We start from the raw sequence: 19,545 nt of genomic DNA, 5'->3' as shown, positions 1-19,545 counted from the left end.
TGATGGTCAAGCCAGATTACAGCTTATAATAGATGGGACCTTTTTGGTCTCTCCAAATACAGAAAATTACTTCTTCGTACGATTTCTTACGCTTTGTCTTATCGTAAAAGATCCATTTTTAGTTGCAATTAATGATTCGTTGAAATAATTATAATCTTTTATTCGAACATCATTTCGGAAATCCAAATTGGTTTTTCAAGGTCTCTCAGATTTAATTCGTATGGTATCCAATTTCCTTGCTTTTCAATGAATCCTGCAACTCTCAATGATTTTGAGACCACAATCTTCATGGAGTAATGCATTTTTAAATCATATATCCAAATCTTTAATAAAGATAATAAATCTAAAGAAAACTTCTAAAAGTCCTCGCAAAGGAAGGCAAATGGTCTTTCTACAGTCATATTCTAGCTTTAATAGATGGTCAATAGACAAGGTCATAATGTCGTAATATTTAACAATGTCATAAAATAATACTACTCTGTAAGCTATGTTTATTGTGTTATCGTAACCAACAAGCAGAGACCTGCGCCTTGCGCCTAAAGTCTAAAAGTCGGTTAAGCCAACCCGCCGAGTAGTGAAATATTAGGACATTATGAAAATATGACTGATAGGAGACCTTGTGAATTGACCAAGAAGCTTTTCATATAGTCATATTTCCATTTCAATCGTAGGTCTTTATACAGTAACATTTTAGGTTTAATCGTAGGTCTTTATACAGTAACATTTTAGGTTTAATCGTAGGTCTTTATACAGTAACATTTTAGGTTTAATCGTAGGTCTTTATACAGTAACATTTTAGGTTTAATCGTAGGTCTTTATACAGTAACATTTTAGGTTTAATCGTAGGTCTTTATACAGTAACATTTTAGGTTTAATCGTAGGTCTTTATACAGTAACATTTTAGGTTTAATCGTAGGTCTTTATACAGTAACATTTTAGGTTTAATCGTAGGTCTTTATACAGTAACATTTTAGGTTTAATCGTAGGTCTTTATACAGTAACATTTTAGGTTTAATCGTAGGTCTTTATACAGTAACATTTTAGGTTTAATCGTAGGTCTTTATACAGTAACATTTTAGGTTTAATCGTAGGTCTTTATACAGTAACATTTTAGGTTTAATCGTAGGTCTTTATACAGTAACATTTTAGGTTTAATCGTAGGTCTTTATACAGTAACATTTTAGGTTTAATCGTAGGTCTTTATACAGTAACATTTTAGGTTTAATCGTAGGTCTTTATACAGTAACATTTTAGGTTTAATCGTAGGTCTTTATACAGTAACATTTTAGGTTTAATCGTAGGTCTTTATACAGTAAAATTGTATGTCTTTATACAGTCAAATTTTATGCTCAATCGCAGGTCTTTATACAGTAAAATTATAGGTAAAATCGTATGTCTTTATACAGTAAAATTATAGGTAAAATCGTATGTCTTTACACAGTAAAATTATATGTCTTTATACAGTCAAATTTTATGCTCAATCGCAGTAAAATTATAGGTTAAATCGTATGTCTTTATACAGTCAAATTTTATGTTCAGTCAGTTTATACAGTCAGAATTTAGCTTCATGGAGTAATGCCTTCAATTCTCTGTCTTCTAACTTTTCTTTGTCTTCCGTGTACTTCTGAGCCGAACAAACCATATCTCGTACCTTGAAATCGATGGAACACATTGGAACAGGTCGTAGGTCATTACAAAGTTATATTTTAGCTTCGATTGGTGAAATTTATATAGTCTAGTTTTAGCATCAATCGTACGGGTTTATACAAACATATTTGAGAAGTCACAGAACAAAAGATACTTTTTCGCACATTTCAAATTTTTGGGAAAATGAGTTTTATTTATTTCGCAGCCTTAAAAAAAACTGCATGAACCTGGAAAAGGTAACAAGATTCTTATCGATACATCTAACTGCCATAAGTCACCACATTAAATGTTAAGGATGTTTGATATAAAACCTTCTTAATATCGGAAAAAGAACCTTTTGTTAAAAATAAAGAAAAAAAAAGTACGTTTTGTTAAAAACTAAATTAAAAATTATGTTTTTTATGCATTTTTTTAACGATAATATTTTAAATGAATGTTTTTAATCCTGATCTAATGTATAAACAAATTACACATTGAAATTAAATATTTTTTTTTTCTATTCGAAATACCTCAGTGGACTAAATTGAGTCGCATTACGCTTAAACAATGTTAGGAAATATTGTAAACTTATTTTCAAAGTTTGTTGCCCAAACGTTGCATTTGTTGAAAAAAGTTTGTGTAAAAAGTTCGTGAGACTGACAACACTTATGGTCACCGTCACTGTGGCGAACAGACGACCAAAATATGTCGAAAGAGTTTTACTACTGGATATGGACCGATTTGGGGCCATGATTACGGACATTTTATATGCTGAAATGGTAGATATGAACTTGAATTATTTTTGGTTTAAGCAGGACGATGCACGATGTCACACATCTCATAAAACAATCGATTTTTTGAGCACTAAATTCGGTAATCCTGTTATCAGCCGTCTTGGTGATGTAGAAGCTGCAATTTGACCCCTTTAAATTATTTCTTATGGTGTGCTGATAAAGACCGATGCTATGCGAATTATTCAGAAATGATCCACACCCTTAAGGCTAATATCGCCTGACTCATTCGTAAGATAGAAGCTGTAATCATCAACAGTGTCATGGAAAATTGGACTGAAAGCATAAGCTACTGCGAAGTCAGCCGCGGCAGCCACTTGAATGAAGTCATGTACCATAAATAATGTGAATATTTGTTATTTCTAATAAAATTAAGTTTTGTTCATTTTTAAAAAGACACTTGCAATTAGAACACCCTGTACTTATAAGGCCTTGTAGAGTCATATAAAAAACTCTTCATTTAAGAGAATAATCGTTATTCTTTTAACAATTCATACCTCCAAACAAACGACTGTCTTCATTAAAGGAGTAATTTGACCATGTGGAGTAAATTTTTCTGACCATTTAATAAGATGAAAATTGAGTCTACATTTTGGAAATAGCCTAATAAAAATTTTAATATTTTCAGTAAATCTAAACTCCTGACCATACCATTTCAGGGAAGGATAAAACAATTTAGCGGAAAATATTTGCAACTATGTATGTCTATGTAAGAGAGATTTTTTGGAACTTGGATTATTTTCAGACTTTAATGTCTGTAATTTCAACCATTGCCAAAATATGTGTTTAAGTATTCATATATTCAATTTACATCATTATGTATTTTACAAAAAGATAAATATTAGCTAAATCGGTTCACATTTGTTAAAGTTACAAACTATAACATATTTTTATCTACCAATGTGGTCAACTTTGGTACCCCGCAGCTCACCCTGTATTATAACTGGATTCATAAAAATTAAATTTTCTTAAAACTTAAAACCTCAGCTATTATTGCATCGTACATTATTTTGCTATTAGAACAGTAGTTTAGAAGATATATTTGTATTTATTACCATGGTTCTAGTAAATAATGTAATATATGACAATAGGGTGGCCCTTAATAAACAAAAGTTGGATTTTGGTCATTCTCACCCTCTAGTTTGGTGAACATTAGTAAAAAAATCATCCTGAAAAAATTTTAGGTAAATCGGTTGGGGATAAGACGTGCCGCAAGCCCTCTGAAGTTTTGAGATGCATTTACAAGGGGAAAAAATGCATTTTTTTCAGTTTTTGTAAAAATTTTGCCATTAAAAAATTACTTTTGTATATTAATTTAAAAGAATCGAAATGTGTACGTAATTATTATTCTAATGAGACATAAAAAACAGAAATCGGTCAAAAAATGTTAAAGTTATTAAAAAATAGCCAGGCCATTAACGTGTCTCAGGCCAATAGAACAAGAAATGTAGGAACAAAATTAACATATTTTGAGAAATATTAAAATAAAAGCCTATTTTTACTTAAAATATATCCATATTTACTTTTATATGAGTTTTTGTCTTCTTGGATACCGTTAACCTATTCGAAGGTATAACCAAAAAAAATATTTTTTTAACTCCATTTTAAAATTTTTAAAAATTTTGTTAAACAAATTTCAGAATTTTTTAATCATCACATGGAGATTTATTGACAACATAATAGGGAATCAAAATGTGAAAAAAGTATGTCAATACCTCCTATAGATTTTCCGTACCTGCGATTTAAATTTTGCGATTTTCGAGAAAAACTATTTTTTTGGCCATATTTTGGCGAATGAGCCGAATTTCCTTACTGTTATGATTTTTAAGTAAAAGCTATTCAGAATATTATAGTCCAGGTAATTCTAAACATAGTCTGAAAATTTTACTAAAATCGGAAAACGCTAACCCTTAAATCGTGAAGGTCAAAATCAATTTTTTTAATATTTGGAATTTCTAATGCAAAAATAGCGAAATGTTATATATTTTTGGGCCGATTTTGATTAAACTTAAGAAAAAATATAACATGATGTCTAGTATTTATAATAACAGCAAAAAAATTAAAATTAACCCTTAATAGCACTTGGGGTTAAAAAGACACTCAACTTTTAAAATCACGAAAAACACATTCAATATGAATGGTGCTAAATTTAATGTTTTTCAGAGTTAAATAAACTCAATCATTCAAGTTAGTTTTTTAATTTAATAAATCAAAAGTACACTAAAGGGTTAAAATCAATTTTGTTGTTCAAAAATCCTCAATAAAATATTAATTACGTTATTAAAGCTAAAATCAGGTATAAATACAATATTTTGCCGTTTGAAAAATGTGTGGTAAAAATTTAACAAAATTGTGAACATTTTTCAAAATGGCTTCGTTATACTATTTTCTAATACACAACACAATATTTTAAAGTTTGTTTCCTATAAAAATCTAATTTTCATTAGCACTATTGAAATTGACTATTTTTTAATGGTTTTAGTAATTTTAACCCCAAGTACATTTTTAAACCAATTTTTGTCCTTTATATCTCATTATAACGACAATTTCGATGATCTTAAATTAAATTGCAAAAGTGATTACTTAATAGCAAAATTTAAAAAAAAATCTGAAAAAACTGCATTTTTTCCCCTTGTAAATGCACCTCAAAACTAAATCGCAAGTTGCAATCATGATAGAAAGACAAAATTTCATATTTAACTATAGTTTCATATTTAACTATAGTTGTCTATGCCTATATATTTAACTATAGGCATAGACAAGGAGTACGTAACTTTAAGTTATTAAAATGAACCCTACAGCGGCGCTATAGGGGCCCAAATTAGGGTACCTTCGATATGTAAAATTATTAAACACGAGCCATTTTTTTCAATTTCAAAGATTTTTATAATTTTGGAAAGCGCTCGGCGAGTTCTTGAAAATATATGCTTGCGTGTGCTATCTATCTCTTATAATTTGCGAGTAATAGGCATTTAAAAATTTTGGCATACCAAAATATTGGTCATACTTTTGGACCGAATGGACTCTGTTTTTTTTTTGTTTGTTAGTTAGTTAAATAGTTAATAAACGATTTTCAATTTACAAATTCAAAACATAGTAGATTATTGCTGTTTTTTGGGCGAAAAAGTGACTTTAATTTTGTTTTATTAAAAAAAAACTTTCTGCAAGAACATATAACAATTTTATATTTTAAATCTGAACATTATGGGTAAAATTGTAAAATACCATTTTTGGAATTTCCTTTGACCCTTTGACAAGTTTTTTTTACACTTTGTTATAAAGAATTACAAATTTAAAAAACGTTGCAAATTTAATTGAGTTTTGTTAATAAATAAAGATTTTATTACATATTTGTTGAATTTCTAAAACTAAAATTTGCATCAAAATTTTAATAGGATTGCAAAATATTAGGAATAATTGGATCCACATTTATTTCGAACCAATTTTTTTTGTTTAGATAAATTAATTTTTTGGTCTCACAAAAAAAAAATTTAAGTCAATATCTCAATTATATTTAAAAATATTTTTCATATTTTAGTATAAAATGTACGCAAGTCAGACTTCTAAATGTTGAATAAAATCTTAAGAACATTTTCAGAATAATGTTTTCATTATTAATATGAATATAAGTAATTTAGAATCAAAATTTAACAACCTATATTTTCTTATGCTTTTAACTAACACTTTCCATTTCTTCACCCTATGTGCTTTGTTGTTCCTCCAACTTTAGTTATGGTTGCACAAAATGATGTGCCAATATTATTTGGCGGTAATAACAACAACATTGTTGCCAAAAAAAAATTAAAAAAAAAACGTAGATATAAAGATAAATAAAATATTAGATTTTTTTTGGCTTAAAGTAATTGAAGATTTAAATTTAACGACATTTAAAAAGCCTCAGGATTTTGAGGTTGCTTATATGTACAATATAAATGCACAAACATGTGATGGGCAGTTTTTTGAGGTTTTTACTAATGGCGAAACAACATTCTAAATTTAAGTAATTTAGAAGTTTTTGAATACAGGTTTTTTTTAAAGTTTTCTGTAATGGTTATCAGTGAAAGCGAAATCTGAAAATGACTTGAACATTCATAATTGTCTTATAATAATTAATATCGTAATGAAATTGGACAAAACAAGTTTTATATGAATCTAAATTTTGCTAACAACTTTTGTGAGAATTATATAATAATCATATAACCCCTATATAAGACAAATATTTTATTGCCACATATTGATGGTGGGATTTTGTTAAATTAGTTGGAATAAACATATTGTCTAATATATAATTCTTGAAACGAAATTTTCCGAAGAATAAATCATTAGAAAAAACAGGGAAAATATGGCTAGTTCTATATAAATTATGAATTTTAATATCTAATAAACTATTTTTTTTAAAAAAAGGAAAAATAATAATTTCAAGAGATGCCCAGGCCAGCCAAAAAAGTTTTAAGACCTAGAATTAAAGGCATTGCACCGTGAAGTAAAACTCAGCAAGAGCTTGCAAGATCATTGGGAGCTACTCAAGCAGCATTTGCAAAACGTTTGCGAGCAGCAGGATTCATCGAAAATCAGGGAAATTGGGTACCATACGAATTGAAGCAGAGAGACCTTGAAAGAGACGTGCACCACATCATTACTCGCGATGAAAACTAGATCCATTACGATAACCCGATGTGAAAAAGATCATATATGTAGCTCGGCCAATCAGCCGAATCGACAACAAAGCCAATATTCAAGGCGCTAAGGAAATGATCTGTAATTGGTGGGATAAAAATTCTGCGATCTTTTATGAGCTGCTGAAATCTGACCATACCATCATAGGGAACCTTTACCGAATGCAACTCATTCGTTTGAAGCGAGCATTGGCCGAAAGACGCCCAGAATATGCGGCCATACATGAAACTATCATGACCACATGTTGCAATACCTGTTAAAAAGTATTTATAATGAAATGGTTGGTTTTGCCTCTCCGACTTTTTAGTGCAGACCGTGATCCGTCCGACTACTATTTATTTCGATCAATGCAGTACGCTGTCTCTGGCTACGCTTCACTTTAGAACAGAGTATCCGATATCGGCTTGATTCGTTGGAAAAGTTTGGAAAAGGTCGTAGCTAACAATGGTCAATACAGTGAATAAACTTATATTGTGCAAATGTTTCAAATAAAAGCTAAAAATTTAAAAAATCCTGCATTTTTATGTCATACACCCAATATGAAATTTTGTTGAACAACATTTAAATAAAGTCCCTTATTGCCCAGCAAAACTTTTGTGAATTTTTGTAATGAGTGGTGGTTACCCAGCACATTATTTTATATACTAGAATAAGTACTTATTTTTATATAGGTTGGTAATGAACTTTTGCATTTAGCACAGCTATCTAGTGTGTTTGATTGGAAAACGGGAGGTCAAAGACATTCATTTTTTTGTTCATATCATATTCATTTATATGTTGATGTTAAAACTATTGTTAACTTACAATAAAATAACTCGTACATGGAGCAGTGAGTTAGCAGCTTGACTATCAAACACAAACACATAATGTGACTGTTCGATTCCCACACAAGGCAATATTTTTTGTGTTTTTTTTTTTTAGCTACATATTCTTGTTGTGAATTTACTACATATTTCTTGACTGATTGTAAGTACATTTGTAAGCTTGACCCATGAATTTTTTAAAAATCTCGAACAAAGGTAAGTAGTGTTTCAGTCAAATAATAAGTAGTTACCCTAGGGGAAAAGGAACTAACACCGAACTTATCACATGACAGTTCCAAAGTGGTAGGGACCGGTTCCAGTTCTAACATTTTATATGAAGGGGACCTGCCACTTTAACATGGGGATGTCCTAGGTAGGGGTTAATTGACACCTTTTTGACACTTTGTGATAGGTCTTTGAACTTACCTAAATGGACGTATTCAATTTCGGTTAATACAAGACCTATCTCATATATTGTCCCAAGTGAACAAGTCGCTGAACTAACCTAAGCGCACTTATTCAATGTCGGTTCAACGTACATATTTTAATAATATTTGGTAAAAAAAAGTTCAAACTATTTTAATCCTATTTGGTGACCAGTTTCATAATAAACCGATCCGGTTCATTTGCGTTCATTATGTGACCTATCACAATGAGCCGAAAAGATGTGATTTCACCACTTTCTAGACCAACATCATGCCATATAAAGAAATTGAACATAACACCCACAAAACCCAGTCACAGGACTAATTTTGTGTAAGTTACCTTTCCTCAGTAGTAACTACACTTCAAACACTTTAACACTAGTTAAGTGATATCTTTTGTTTTCACCTATCATAATTCGTTCATTTTTGTAATAATTTTGTATGCACTTGTCACAGGACAAGTGCTTTAAGAAAAATTGACACAAATTTCCCGCAGGGTATGCCTTTGCTCCAATATTACTTGCTGGCTTACTAAGTAAGTAAAGTTTTTGCTGGGTGGATTTATTAAAATAATTGAAAATGTAAACAAAGTTTTTTTTTTAAATATTTGAGAATAAATAAACCGTTTCATAAAAATGTTAAAATATTGAGGCTTACGAAGATTAATACAAAATTAAATAAAGAATATTTAAAGCCACAGCGGTTTCAAAGCAATAGCAAACATTTGAAACTCCAGAAGTTCAAAGAACTCAATTATAGATTTTTACATTTCTCAACATAAACACTATTAATTTACAAAGTAGTGCCAAAATACGAGAGAATTTATTACCAAATTGCGTATTTGAAGTTTGATTTCACCACAGGTTTTGTATTCTTGCTTAGATTCCTTATAAAGTTAATTCAAAGTGCATGTAAGTTAAATAAAGGATATATAAAAATCTTACATATAATGCTGACCTCTGGGTCATAATAAAAAATTAAAAACGTTTATTTCTACTAACAATCAAATAATCAATTTATAATATAACAAAATTGCTTATAAAATAATTGCAATAATAAAATTAAACTTGAGGTTAACTAAAAGATAATTTTATTTAATTTTTTTTCCAGTTATTATTACTTATTAATTAAAATTTATCACTTATTATAAAAAACTACTTAAATTTTTAAAAATTAGACTTCATTACCTATCCATTGATGTATAATATGTTATATCTGACTATTTATTATAAGCTAATATAACACTTGTAAATCACACCTTGTGAAAAATTTCCTCTATATTAATTTATAACAATATTAATGCTTACTATGCACTTCTCATTTTTACATGTACCATTTGTTTTAAGTTGTAGACTGCTTTGTTGTTGTTTTTTTTGTGAGCGCATGCGTTTTCGTAAATTTGTCTCATACGAATTTCTTAACTGAGCTTAAGTAAACTTTGATTGACGAAAGATTTAACATTTTTCATAAACGTTGATCAAGTCAATAGATTTGAGAACTGTTTGGTTCATAAAAATTGATGTTAGTAAATAATAGGAAAAAATTTATTTTTCAGTAAAAAAAATTTTTCACAAAAAAAATTTAGTTTTCTGTAAAAATTAAATTTTTTACTAAAAATTAAATTTTTTACTGAAAATAAAATTTTTTACTAAAAATTAAATTTTTTACTAAAATTAGATTTTTTACTAAAAATTTAAGTTTTCACTAAAAATTAAATTTTTCACTAAAAATTAAATTTTTCACTAAAAATTAAATTTTTCACTAAAAATTAAATTTTTCACCAAAAATTTAATTTTTCACTAAAAATTTGATTTTTAACTAAAAATTTGATTTTAACTAAAATATTGATTTTTAATTAAAAATTAGATTTTTTACTAAAATTCAATTTTTCATAAATACTTTGATATTTCACTAAAAATTCGATTTGTTACTATGAATTTGTCTTTTCACAAGAAATTTATTTTTTTATTATCTCTAAAAATTAAATTTTCACTAAAAATAAGATTTTTGTTCACTAGAAATGCGTTTGTTGTCAAAATATCATTTGTTCACACAAATCCGAATGTTGACTATAAAACCGATTGTTGACTCAAAAACAGTTTGTTACTCACTAAAAAAACCGTTTTCACACTAAAAACTGTTTTTTGGTTAAACAACCGTTGGATGATTAAATACTGTTCTCCGTTTGTTAACTTAAAAACTTTTGTTGACTAAATAAACTTTATTCACTAAAAATATTGTTTGTTAATTAAAAAAACTTTTATTAACTTAAAACCCGTTTGTTAACTAACAAAAACCGTTTGCTGACTAAAATACCGTTTGTGAACTAAAATACCATTTTTTCACTACAAATTTAATTTTTCACTAAAATTTTGATTTTTTATTAAAAATTTGATTTTTTACTAAAAATTCTATTTTTCACAAACAATTTGATATTTGACTAAAAATTCGATTTGTTACCATGAATATGGCTCTTCACTAGAAATTAATTTTTTCACTAAAAAATATTTTACTTAAAATTCGATTTTCGCTAAAAAATCTATTTTTGGTGAAAAACTAAATTTTTAATAAAAAATCAAAATTTTAGTGAAAAATCAAATTTTTAGTGAAAAATTAAATTTCTAGTGAAAACTTAAATTTTTAGTAAAAAATCTAATTTTTAATAAAAAATCAAAATTTTAGTGAAAAATCAAAAAAAAAAAATTAAATTTATAGTGAAAACTTAAATTTTTAGTGAAAACTTAAATTTTTCGAGAAAAATAAAATTTTTTGTGAAAAAATGTTTTTTCTGAAAAATAATTTTTTCCTATTATTTACTAACATAAATTTTTATGAACCAAACAGTTCTCAATTCTATTTACTTGTTCAACGTTTATCAAAAATGTTAAATCTTTCGTCAATCAAAGTTTACTTAAGCTCAGTCAAGAAATTCGTATGAGACAAATTAACGAAAACGCATGCGCACTCACAAAAAACAACAACAAAGCAGTCTACAACATAAAACAAATGGTACATGTAAAAATGAGAAGTGCATAGTAAGCATTAATAGTGTTATAAATAATTATAGAGGAAATTTTTCACTAGGTATGAATTACTTGTTTTATTTTAGCTTATAATAAATAGTCAGATATAACATATTATATATCAATGGATAGGTAATGAAGTGTTATTTTTGAAAATGTAAGTATTTTGTTATAATAAATTATAAATTTTAATTAATAACAACTGAAAAAAAATAAATAAAATTATCTTTTAATTAATCTCATGTTTAATTTTATTATTGTAATTATTTTATAAGAAATTTTATTATATTATAAATTGATTGTTAGTAGAATGAAATGTTTTTAATTTTTTATTATGAGCTGGGTCTGCATTATATGTAATATTTGTATATATCCTTTATTTACATGCACGTTGAGTTAACTTTATATGGAATATAGGCTAGAATACAAAACCTGCGGTGAAATTAAACTTTAAATATGCAATTTGGTAACAAATTCTCTCGTCTTTTGGCACTACTATGTAAATTAATAGTGTCTATGTTGAGAAATATAAAAAACTAGAAATGATTTCTTAGAACTTCTAGAGTTTCAACTGTTTGCTATTGATTTTAATGCTCTGTGGTTTTAAATATTATATTATTTATTTCATTTTGTATTAATCTTTGTAAGCCTCAACATTTTAACATTTGTATGAAAAGGTTTATTAAATTAAAAAAAAAAAATTTGGAAACGTTATTTTTATTTTTAAATATTTGAATAAATACAATGGATGTTTATCTCGATTTATCTCTTAACTTGTTCAAATAATTCGATCGCACGTTTAAAATTAATCGAATTATTCGAATAATTTAAATTTTTTTAAAAAGTAAAGCATGAAGTTTTGATGTAGGTTTTTTAGTATTTTATTGTTAAAGAAAAACAAAAAATAACGTTGGTAACATAACCTCGAAAACAAAGTCCATCATTAAATTTTCATCAGAAATATTCTGATCAAATTCTCTTCCGACCAATTTATAAAACAATTGACTAGAAAACTCTGTAGTTTCTGTTTTGGAGCTATGCTTTAAAAAATTTGATCTAGTTGGACATGATCCTGAATTCAAGTACAATATAAACGTATTAAGAACTTATGTATGTCGTTAAATAATTCGGGGTTTAAAATGAGTAACTAATTCTTTAGTAAATGAATTATCGATATTTTCTAAATTATTTGAAACAAATCGTATTATATTCGCAAGTTCTATCAACGTTTCCGAATCTTTGCTTAATCAAGTGGTCTTAGGGAATCTGTTAAAAGTTTGATATCATTGTCAGAGAACGTGGCTAATTTCAGACAGTTTATGATTGATGCATTTATAAACACACAGAAAATGTATTACCATCTTAGATAAAGATGTCCAACAATGTTTAACATCAAACTCCATGTATTTCTTGCAATAAACTTAAATTTCCGGTGTTTTGTGTTTATCATTAGATTTATTAGATATTTTACAACATATTAATAACATATTTTAGCATATTTTAAGATCATGACCCTCGTGTATTTCAACGTAATCATTATAAATGTCATCTTCAATATCGCTTTCGATGACCGTTGCAAAATCGCTTTCAACACCACTTTAATCTAAGTTAATATTTTGATTATTAATTGCGATTTTGCTTATATTACACCACGGCCGCCTCATCATGTTTAGACCCTAAAATTTATATTTCGAAATCAATTCCAAAATCATTCAGCCTTTTTTTTAGTAAATAACACATATATTAAATTTTAGTCCTTAATTAAACATTTCTAAAGACTAATTTTTAGAACTGTAACTTTTTGTAGTTATATATATATTCATAGAAGGAGCTATCGGAGCAGTAATCGAAAGACTCCCTTTATCTTTAGTTATTTGTCGAATTTCAGAAACAATACAATTTTTGTAAGTCATTACTAGGGGGCGGATTTATATGCAAATATTTTTTCTCAAAGACAAATGTAGACTAACTATATATCCGAATCACACAATTTTCAGTAAAATGGCATCGATTTATTAGGGGATATTTTTGCATATTTTATTGATAATGCATATTTTGTTATGTTTAACTTCACAATGCATATTTATATGCATATTATCGAAACTTTTAATATTTTATGTCATTAATGGGCAACATATTGTCGGGAAAAAAAGTTTTTTGTCGAATTTGTTATATAAATAGCATTATATGTTACCGACTAACATCTTTCGACATCAAGAAACTGGCATTAAGTCTTCTTCATTTCTCAATCAGATATTGAAAATGATCATTTCAAATCACTTAGCTTTAAAAACGCTTAGAGATTTTTTATGTATCAAAAATTAATTAAATATATCAAAAACATTCATATTTGTGTTTATTTCAGTTTCGATTTAAAGAAATTTCTTTATCGAAAGATTTTTAACTTCACATGCATAGTTACCGCTTCAGGAGACTGTCATGAACTGATGATTTTACGTATCATTTAGGGTGACAACTAGTTACATAACAAGATACATGAGTAGTTATTTTAACACGTGCAAGTCCTAAGCAGAGAATCAGTAGACCCTTTGGATTACTTAGAGACAACTACACTACACAATTCACTTTTAAAGTGACTACACTATAGATTACTTAGAAACACTTATGTGTCAATTGTCTTTATAGTAACCAATTGACTTTTCTCTGCACTACAAATAGCAAATACGTGTCATATGGAGTCATCCAAGTTACTAGCCATTATAGATATTTATTGTCTATAATGGATACATTTACTACTTGCTTAACTGCTGGGTTATTAGGATATGAAAATTAAGATTGGATGCTACTTTACAGCATGATCAAAATATTCATGATTTTAGAAGGCAAGTCACAAGATGGATGCTCTAAAGATTATGGCTTTAAGCAAGTATTCATACCAAGATCTTATAATCAATGGCCCATAATCATAGTCAGAAATAAAGTATATTTTAAGAGAAATAAAGTCGTCTTTACTTAAGAATGGACTTTAGATCTACCATAGACAAGATAAAATATACTTTTGACGTTAAAGTCGACTGTAAATATAAAACCAGCTGAAGCTGTTTTAACTCATTTAACAACAGCATCAGCTGTTCTTCACCAAGTAAAAAAGTTCGACAAAAAGTCAAAAATGTTTATGTTACAAGATATTGGCAGAGATTTTGCAATTATTGGACAGTTATCAATAAAATTAGAACCAAAATATCCTAATTATGATATTAATCTTATTTTTTCACATTTTTCCACCACAATTTCCTATTTTTCTTTAGATTTCGCTGCTACTTTTATTTTCTGATTTTTTTTTAATTTTCTATGTCAGCTGTTCAGCGCTGCCACTTGCCTATATTTTTTTGTATATTGTATGAAAGCGTTTTCTACATTTGAGGTGGCACCCCTTTTAAAGTCGGTTCAATTTAAAACATACTTTAATTTTGACTATAGTTGCAAAATAATTTTTATTTTAAAGTTGTTTCTAAAAAGAACCGACTTTAGTGTTTGACTATGATTATGGGCCAATATATCCATAGTTTTCTCAGAAGAACAATTATAATTTCAAAACTTTAACTATATAATTCCTGGTTAAATGTAAAAAGTCCTAACTGCTGGGACGACTGTTGTGTATTTTTTGAACATTACGCGATCTATAGTTAATTATTTTATGTTTCTGCACAAAAATATAAGTGCGTATTTTTTAAATTTTTAGGTAATATTTTGGTTTTTTTGAAGCATATTTTCCAATAATAAATGCATGAAAATCCGTCTCCTAGTCATTACTTATTTATGCACATTTATTCGTTTTATTCGATTATTCTACATAAAATTGTTCAAATTCTTGATTCGAAAATGGCCTTTTTTAAGTTGATCGAATAATTATTCGTAAGAAATTATTCGATTAATTCGAATGAATACCCAGAACATATATACTTATAAAAAGTGTCTCCAAAACCCACATTTTAATATAATTTAATAAACTTTATTACCGAGATAATGAATTTTATATAAACAATAATAGGTAATTAATTCAATGGCATATTGTATTGTACACATACCATTTAATTCTAAATATTCCCCTACTTGGCTACTCTACCACACATATCAACAAGTACTGTATAAACACAAATTCTTACAAGCATGCTACGAACATGTTGCATCACGAACATGTTCGAACGAAAAACATAAACAAAACGAAAAATGTGGAGCTAAAAAGAAAACAACAACAGCAGCAGCAGCAGCAGCAACAACTACAACAAACCCCAACAAAACTAACGTGTTGGGGACTTTGGAACAAACGACGACCACAACAGTTAATCAGTAACGTGAATGCAATCGAAACGAGTTGTTGTGTCAACGAATAAAATTTTTTCAGAAAAATAAATAACGTGGGGTTTATTTTCTATAAAGAGAAAAAAAAAATTATATATAGAAAAAAACCAATATAAAAAAAAACAACAAAACAAACGGTGTGTGTAAAAGTGTTTTTGTAAAAATAATGAAATAAAACAAAATTGTTAAAATAGAAAACCAAAATAAAGCAAAACCTTAAAAAAAAAGAGAAAAAATAACAACAAAATAATAAAAAAAGTAGCTGAAGAAGGTGTGAAATTTAGTGAAAAAGTTAATTATTTTTTTAATAACAACAAAAGAAGATAAATAATAACAGTAAAAATTAAAGAAAAAAAATAAAGCCAGAAATAAAGTAAATTATAAAAATTTAACAAAACACAGCAAAATAAGTAAAGTTTTTAAATTTAAAAGAAATTAAGGAATTTATAATGTTGAATAAATATTTAACAAAAATAAGTGTTAATGTTTGTTTTATGCTAAATGACTACAATGGAAAAAAATCTTAAATATTTATAAAAAGTTAAAATTTCAAAAACACAATTCAAATTGATTAGAATTGATGATAAAATCATCATGAGTTTTTAAAAAAATTTACATAAAATGTTAATAAATTTGTAAAGTTTGTCTTAGAAATCATAAATTTTTACAAAACAAGCAAACAATATTAAAATATGCTAAAGATTTAGCTTTATCTACAAACAACCTTTAAAAAAATATTAGTTTTCTTGGCCCCCCCACTGTTAAATGGAATGGATTTATTGCTTTGTGATTTAATAGTTTTTTTTGAATAAATGTTGATGAAATTTGTGATTAAATTAAATTACAATTTAAGACTGTTATTGGAGTTATATTGAAATTATTAAATTTGCAATTATATTATTATTATATTTAAATTTGTGTTTAGATAAATATTGTTTATATAGACAATTGAGTACCCTCTACCATTTAGTCATGATTTTATAAAAAGACTTTACACACAATTTTAAATGTCTGAGTTATCAAATTAACGGGAAAAGTGAACAAATGGACCCTCCTCTAAAATATTCTCAACTACACCATCGAATATTTTTAAATTTGAATTTACAACCATATTGAGAACTTTGTTTCAAAATCAGGATTATTCATAGTTACATCCTACATACACAATTGCACATAGAGTGGAAACCTGGAAAAAATTCAATTCAAAAATTACTCAAACAAATTACACGTCCTGGAGTTGATTTTATTTCCACATAGTTTTTTACTTATAATTCTCCCCACCCATGTTTTTCACAAAGGAGTTAGGTTTTTAACATGAAAGATTCCGATCTATGTGTATTTATCTGTGGTTATATACTACATACAACGAGCCTCAAAAGTGAGTATACACCAAAAATTATTTGATTTTTTTTAAGATAATGAAAATCCTAAAATTTATCCATCGATTAAAATTTTTAATTTTGGGGTTGTTGGAGATTGGATTGAAAAATAGATTCGGTTGTGAAAAAAAGATTTAAGTCGGACTATAATGATTTTCATGATCTTAAAAAAATCCAAAAATCTGTGGGTGTTTACTCACTTTTGAGGCTGTGTGTATATTTTTGGAAACTATTAATTTTCACAAATGGTGTTGCTTTTGTTCCGAAATATCTGAATAACTGATATTATATAAATTCTTTTGACTCATGTTCTGCTCTACCAAAAAGCGTTTTTTTAACAAATTGTTTCCTTTTGTTTAAACACATAATTTTCTGCTACCTACATTTCAAATTTAGTTCAAAATTTGTTAATGAATAGAATAGACTAAAATAAAATTCTTTTATTTGCTGTTAAGGAATAAATTAATGTTAAACAAAAGATTTTATGGTTTTAAAAACAATAGAAATATATAATTAAACCATACAAGTTATAAATATAACGACAAACTAAATTTGTGCCAAATGTGATGATACTAATTTGCCCTAAATTTCATATTTGTAACGATTTTGTCGAAAATATTAGATACAACTGATCTTAAATATGGATATTGCCGCTGACTTTATTTTTGCCATCAGTTCAGGTTTCTTTCATTATTTATGAACCATACTTAGCATTTTTAAACCATAAAATTATTGCATTATTTGGAAAAACATCAGAAATTAACAAGTAAGATTGTTATATTCGGCTGTACAGTATAATTTCTGAGAATTTTGAACTAATTTGTCCAAAATTTTATCATCAAACAGCATTCCGGTGATACATTTGTATGGGGGCTAGGTGAAATCATAGACCGATATTGCCCATTTTCAATTCCAAACAAACCCAAGCTATTTTCGTTTGAGCGGACATTGCTAGATCGTCGTAGAATCTTATTAGGACCACTGTTTTTAGTTCCACGACAAATATTTCGATATGATACAAACGGAATTACAAAATCAATATGCACACCCCCTTCCTCTTTTTTTATGGTGGGTATAAAAATAAAGTTCAGTGGGGACGATTTTCTGCAATTCTAGGTGTATTCGTTTTCTTTGCCTTGTCCGAGTGTGATTCGGATCACTACGAAGCTAATCTCCAATAGAAGCGTCGATTTTGAATTAGTCTCCAAAATATTTCCAACAATTCTCTTTTATTAATACATTCCTAGAGGGATGGTAACAGACTTGGAATTAGTCCTATAATTGGTACCTTTTACACGAAAGGTCATGTAAATTTAATTTGTTATTAAAAACAATTAGAAAGAAATCTTTTAGAAGAATCTTTAAGAGTTTTTTGTTAAATAAAACTGTTTTTTTTTTTGTTTTTATTTGGTGAATTACAAGTGTATTTTACTATTTCTTGTTCGAAATTCATTGAAAAATTCACAGGTTTTGGAATATGGCAATTTTTTAAAATAACTTTAACCGAAAGGGAAAACTGGTTCCAGTTGTGTTCAAGTGTTAGTACTGGGAAAAGTAGGCCATGGATCATGTTTGGTACATGGATTTTGCTTCTGGATTGACAACCTCTAAATTTTTTTTATGTGTAATATATTTTAGGATTTTGACTTGGCAAGATTTTGGCTATGAGCCTTATTAAATACAGGAAACCGATCTAGCTTGCTTCCAGTGCTTGAATTGAGAAAAATGGACAATATTTTAGTTTTTAACATGGAAAATTTGTTTCGTCCTGATCATAACAGTTTCGTTAGGCACAAGCAATGCTTCCAAAGCTTTACAAAAGTCAGTTTATATTTACAGAAATTGTTGAAATCTGCTTTAACTTTGGAATAAGACAATTTAAGAAAAGAGTTTTTTAAGAAACGTGAAATCCGATCCAGCCAGTACAAGTGTTCGTAGCGTTCCTATTTTAAACTGATTTTTCAGAATTTGTACCGACCAGGTTCCTTATACATACAAACTAACAATGAACAATGCATGTAGGCAGTTGCCTCCAATACACAATAATTGAAATATTAATTGAAAAATGGTTCCCTTTCTCATCCACTATTTGTACACCTTGATTCAAAATCCGTTGCAGAACCATTTCTTCAACCAATAATTTTCTATATTACGGATTGTTCATGATCGGACAAATAAATCGCGAATACGATCAGCTGCAATATTGAAATTAGCTTTTGACAAATGCTTATTTGATATTATAAGATGTTTTATTACTAATGGAGGTAACGATGTAAAAATATTGTCATTAATGATATTTAAAGGCAACATACATACATATATTTCTCACAAAAACTGAATTTAGAAATTCTTTTATCGGAAGACATCGATTTCAAAAGTTGGTTCACTTGACATGAAATCCACCATGTATAAAAAACAAAAATCAGTTGCAGATTTTTAAAGTTAATGTATATTTATACCCTACACCACCATAGTGGGGAGGGTATTATGCGTTTGTG

The 19,545-nt window shown here is 27.7% G+C and overlaps 1 protein-coding gene across 6 annotated transcripts in view; it reads left to right on the top strand.

Moving 5' to 3' along the window:
* The first annotated feature begins 15,598 nt into the window (after nt 1-15,598).
* The window catches only part of osp (outspread), a 302,097-nt gene continuing 298,150 nt past the window's right edge, over nt 15,599-19,545 (top strand). Inside the window, exon 1 of one of the 6 annotated variants that reach the window (XM_065499376.1) lies at nt 15,599-15,807. The gene's annotated coding sequence lies outside the window, so the exon portion shown is untranslated. Of the gene's footprint in view, nt 16,042-19,545 lie in introns of all 6 variants that reach the window. The other 5 variants (XM_065499373.1, XM_065499375.1, XM_065499374.1 and 2 more) reach the window with 5 other exon arrangements.

Source organism: Calliphora vicina, chromosome 2 (genome assembly GCF_958450345.1).
Source record: "Calliphora vicina chromosome 2, idCalVici1.1, whole genome shotgun sequence".
In the NCBI taxonomy this organism is placed as follows: domain Eukaryota; kingdom Metazoa; phylum Arthropoda; class Insecta; order Diptera; family Calliphoridae; genus Calliphora; species Calliphora vicina.
Note: the sequence above shows the minus strand (reverse complement) of the source record. Positions and strands in the feature narration are given on the sequence as shown.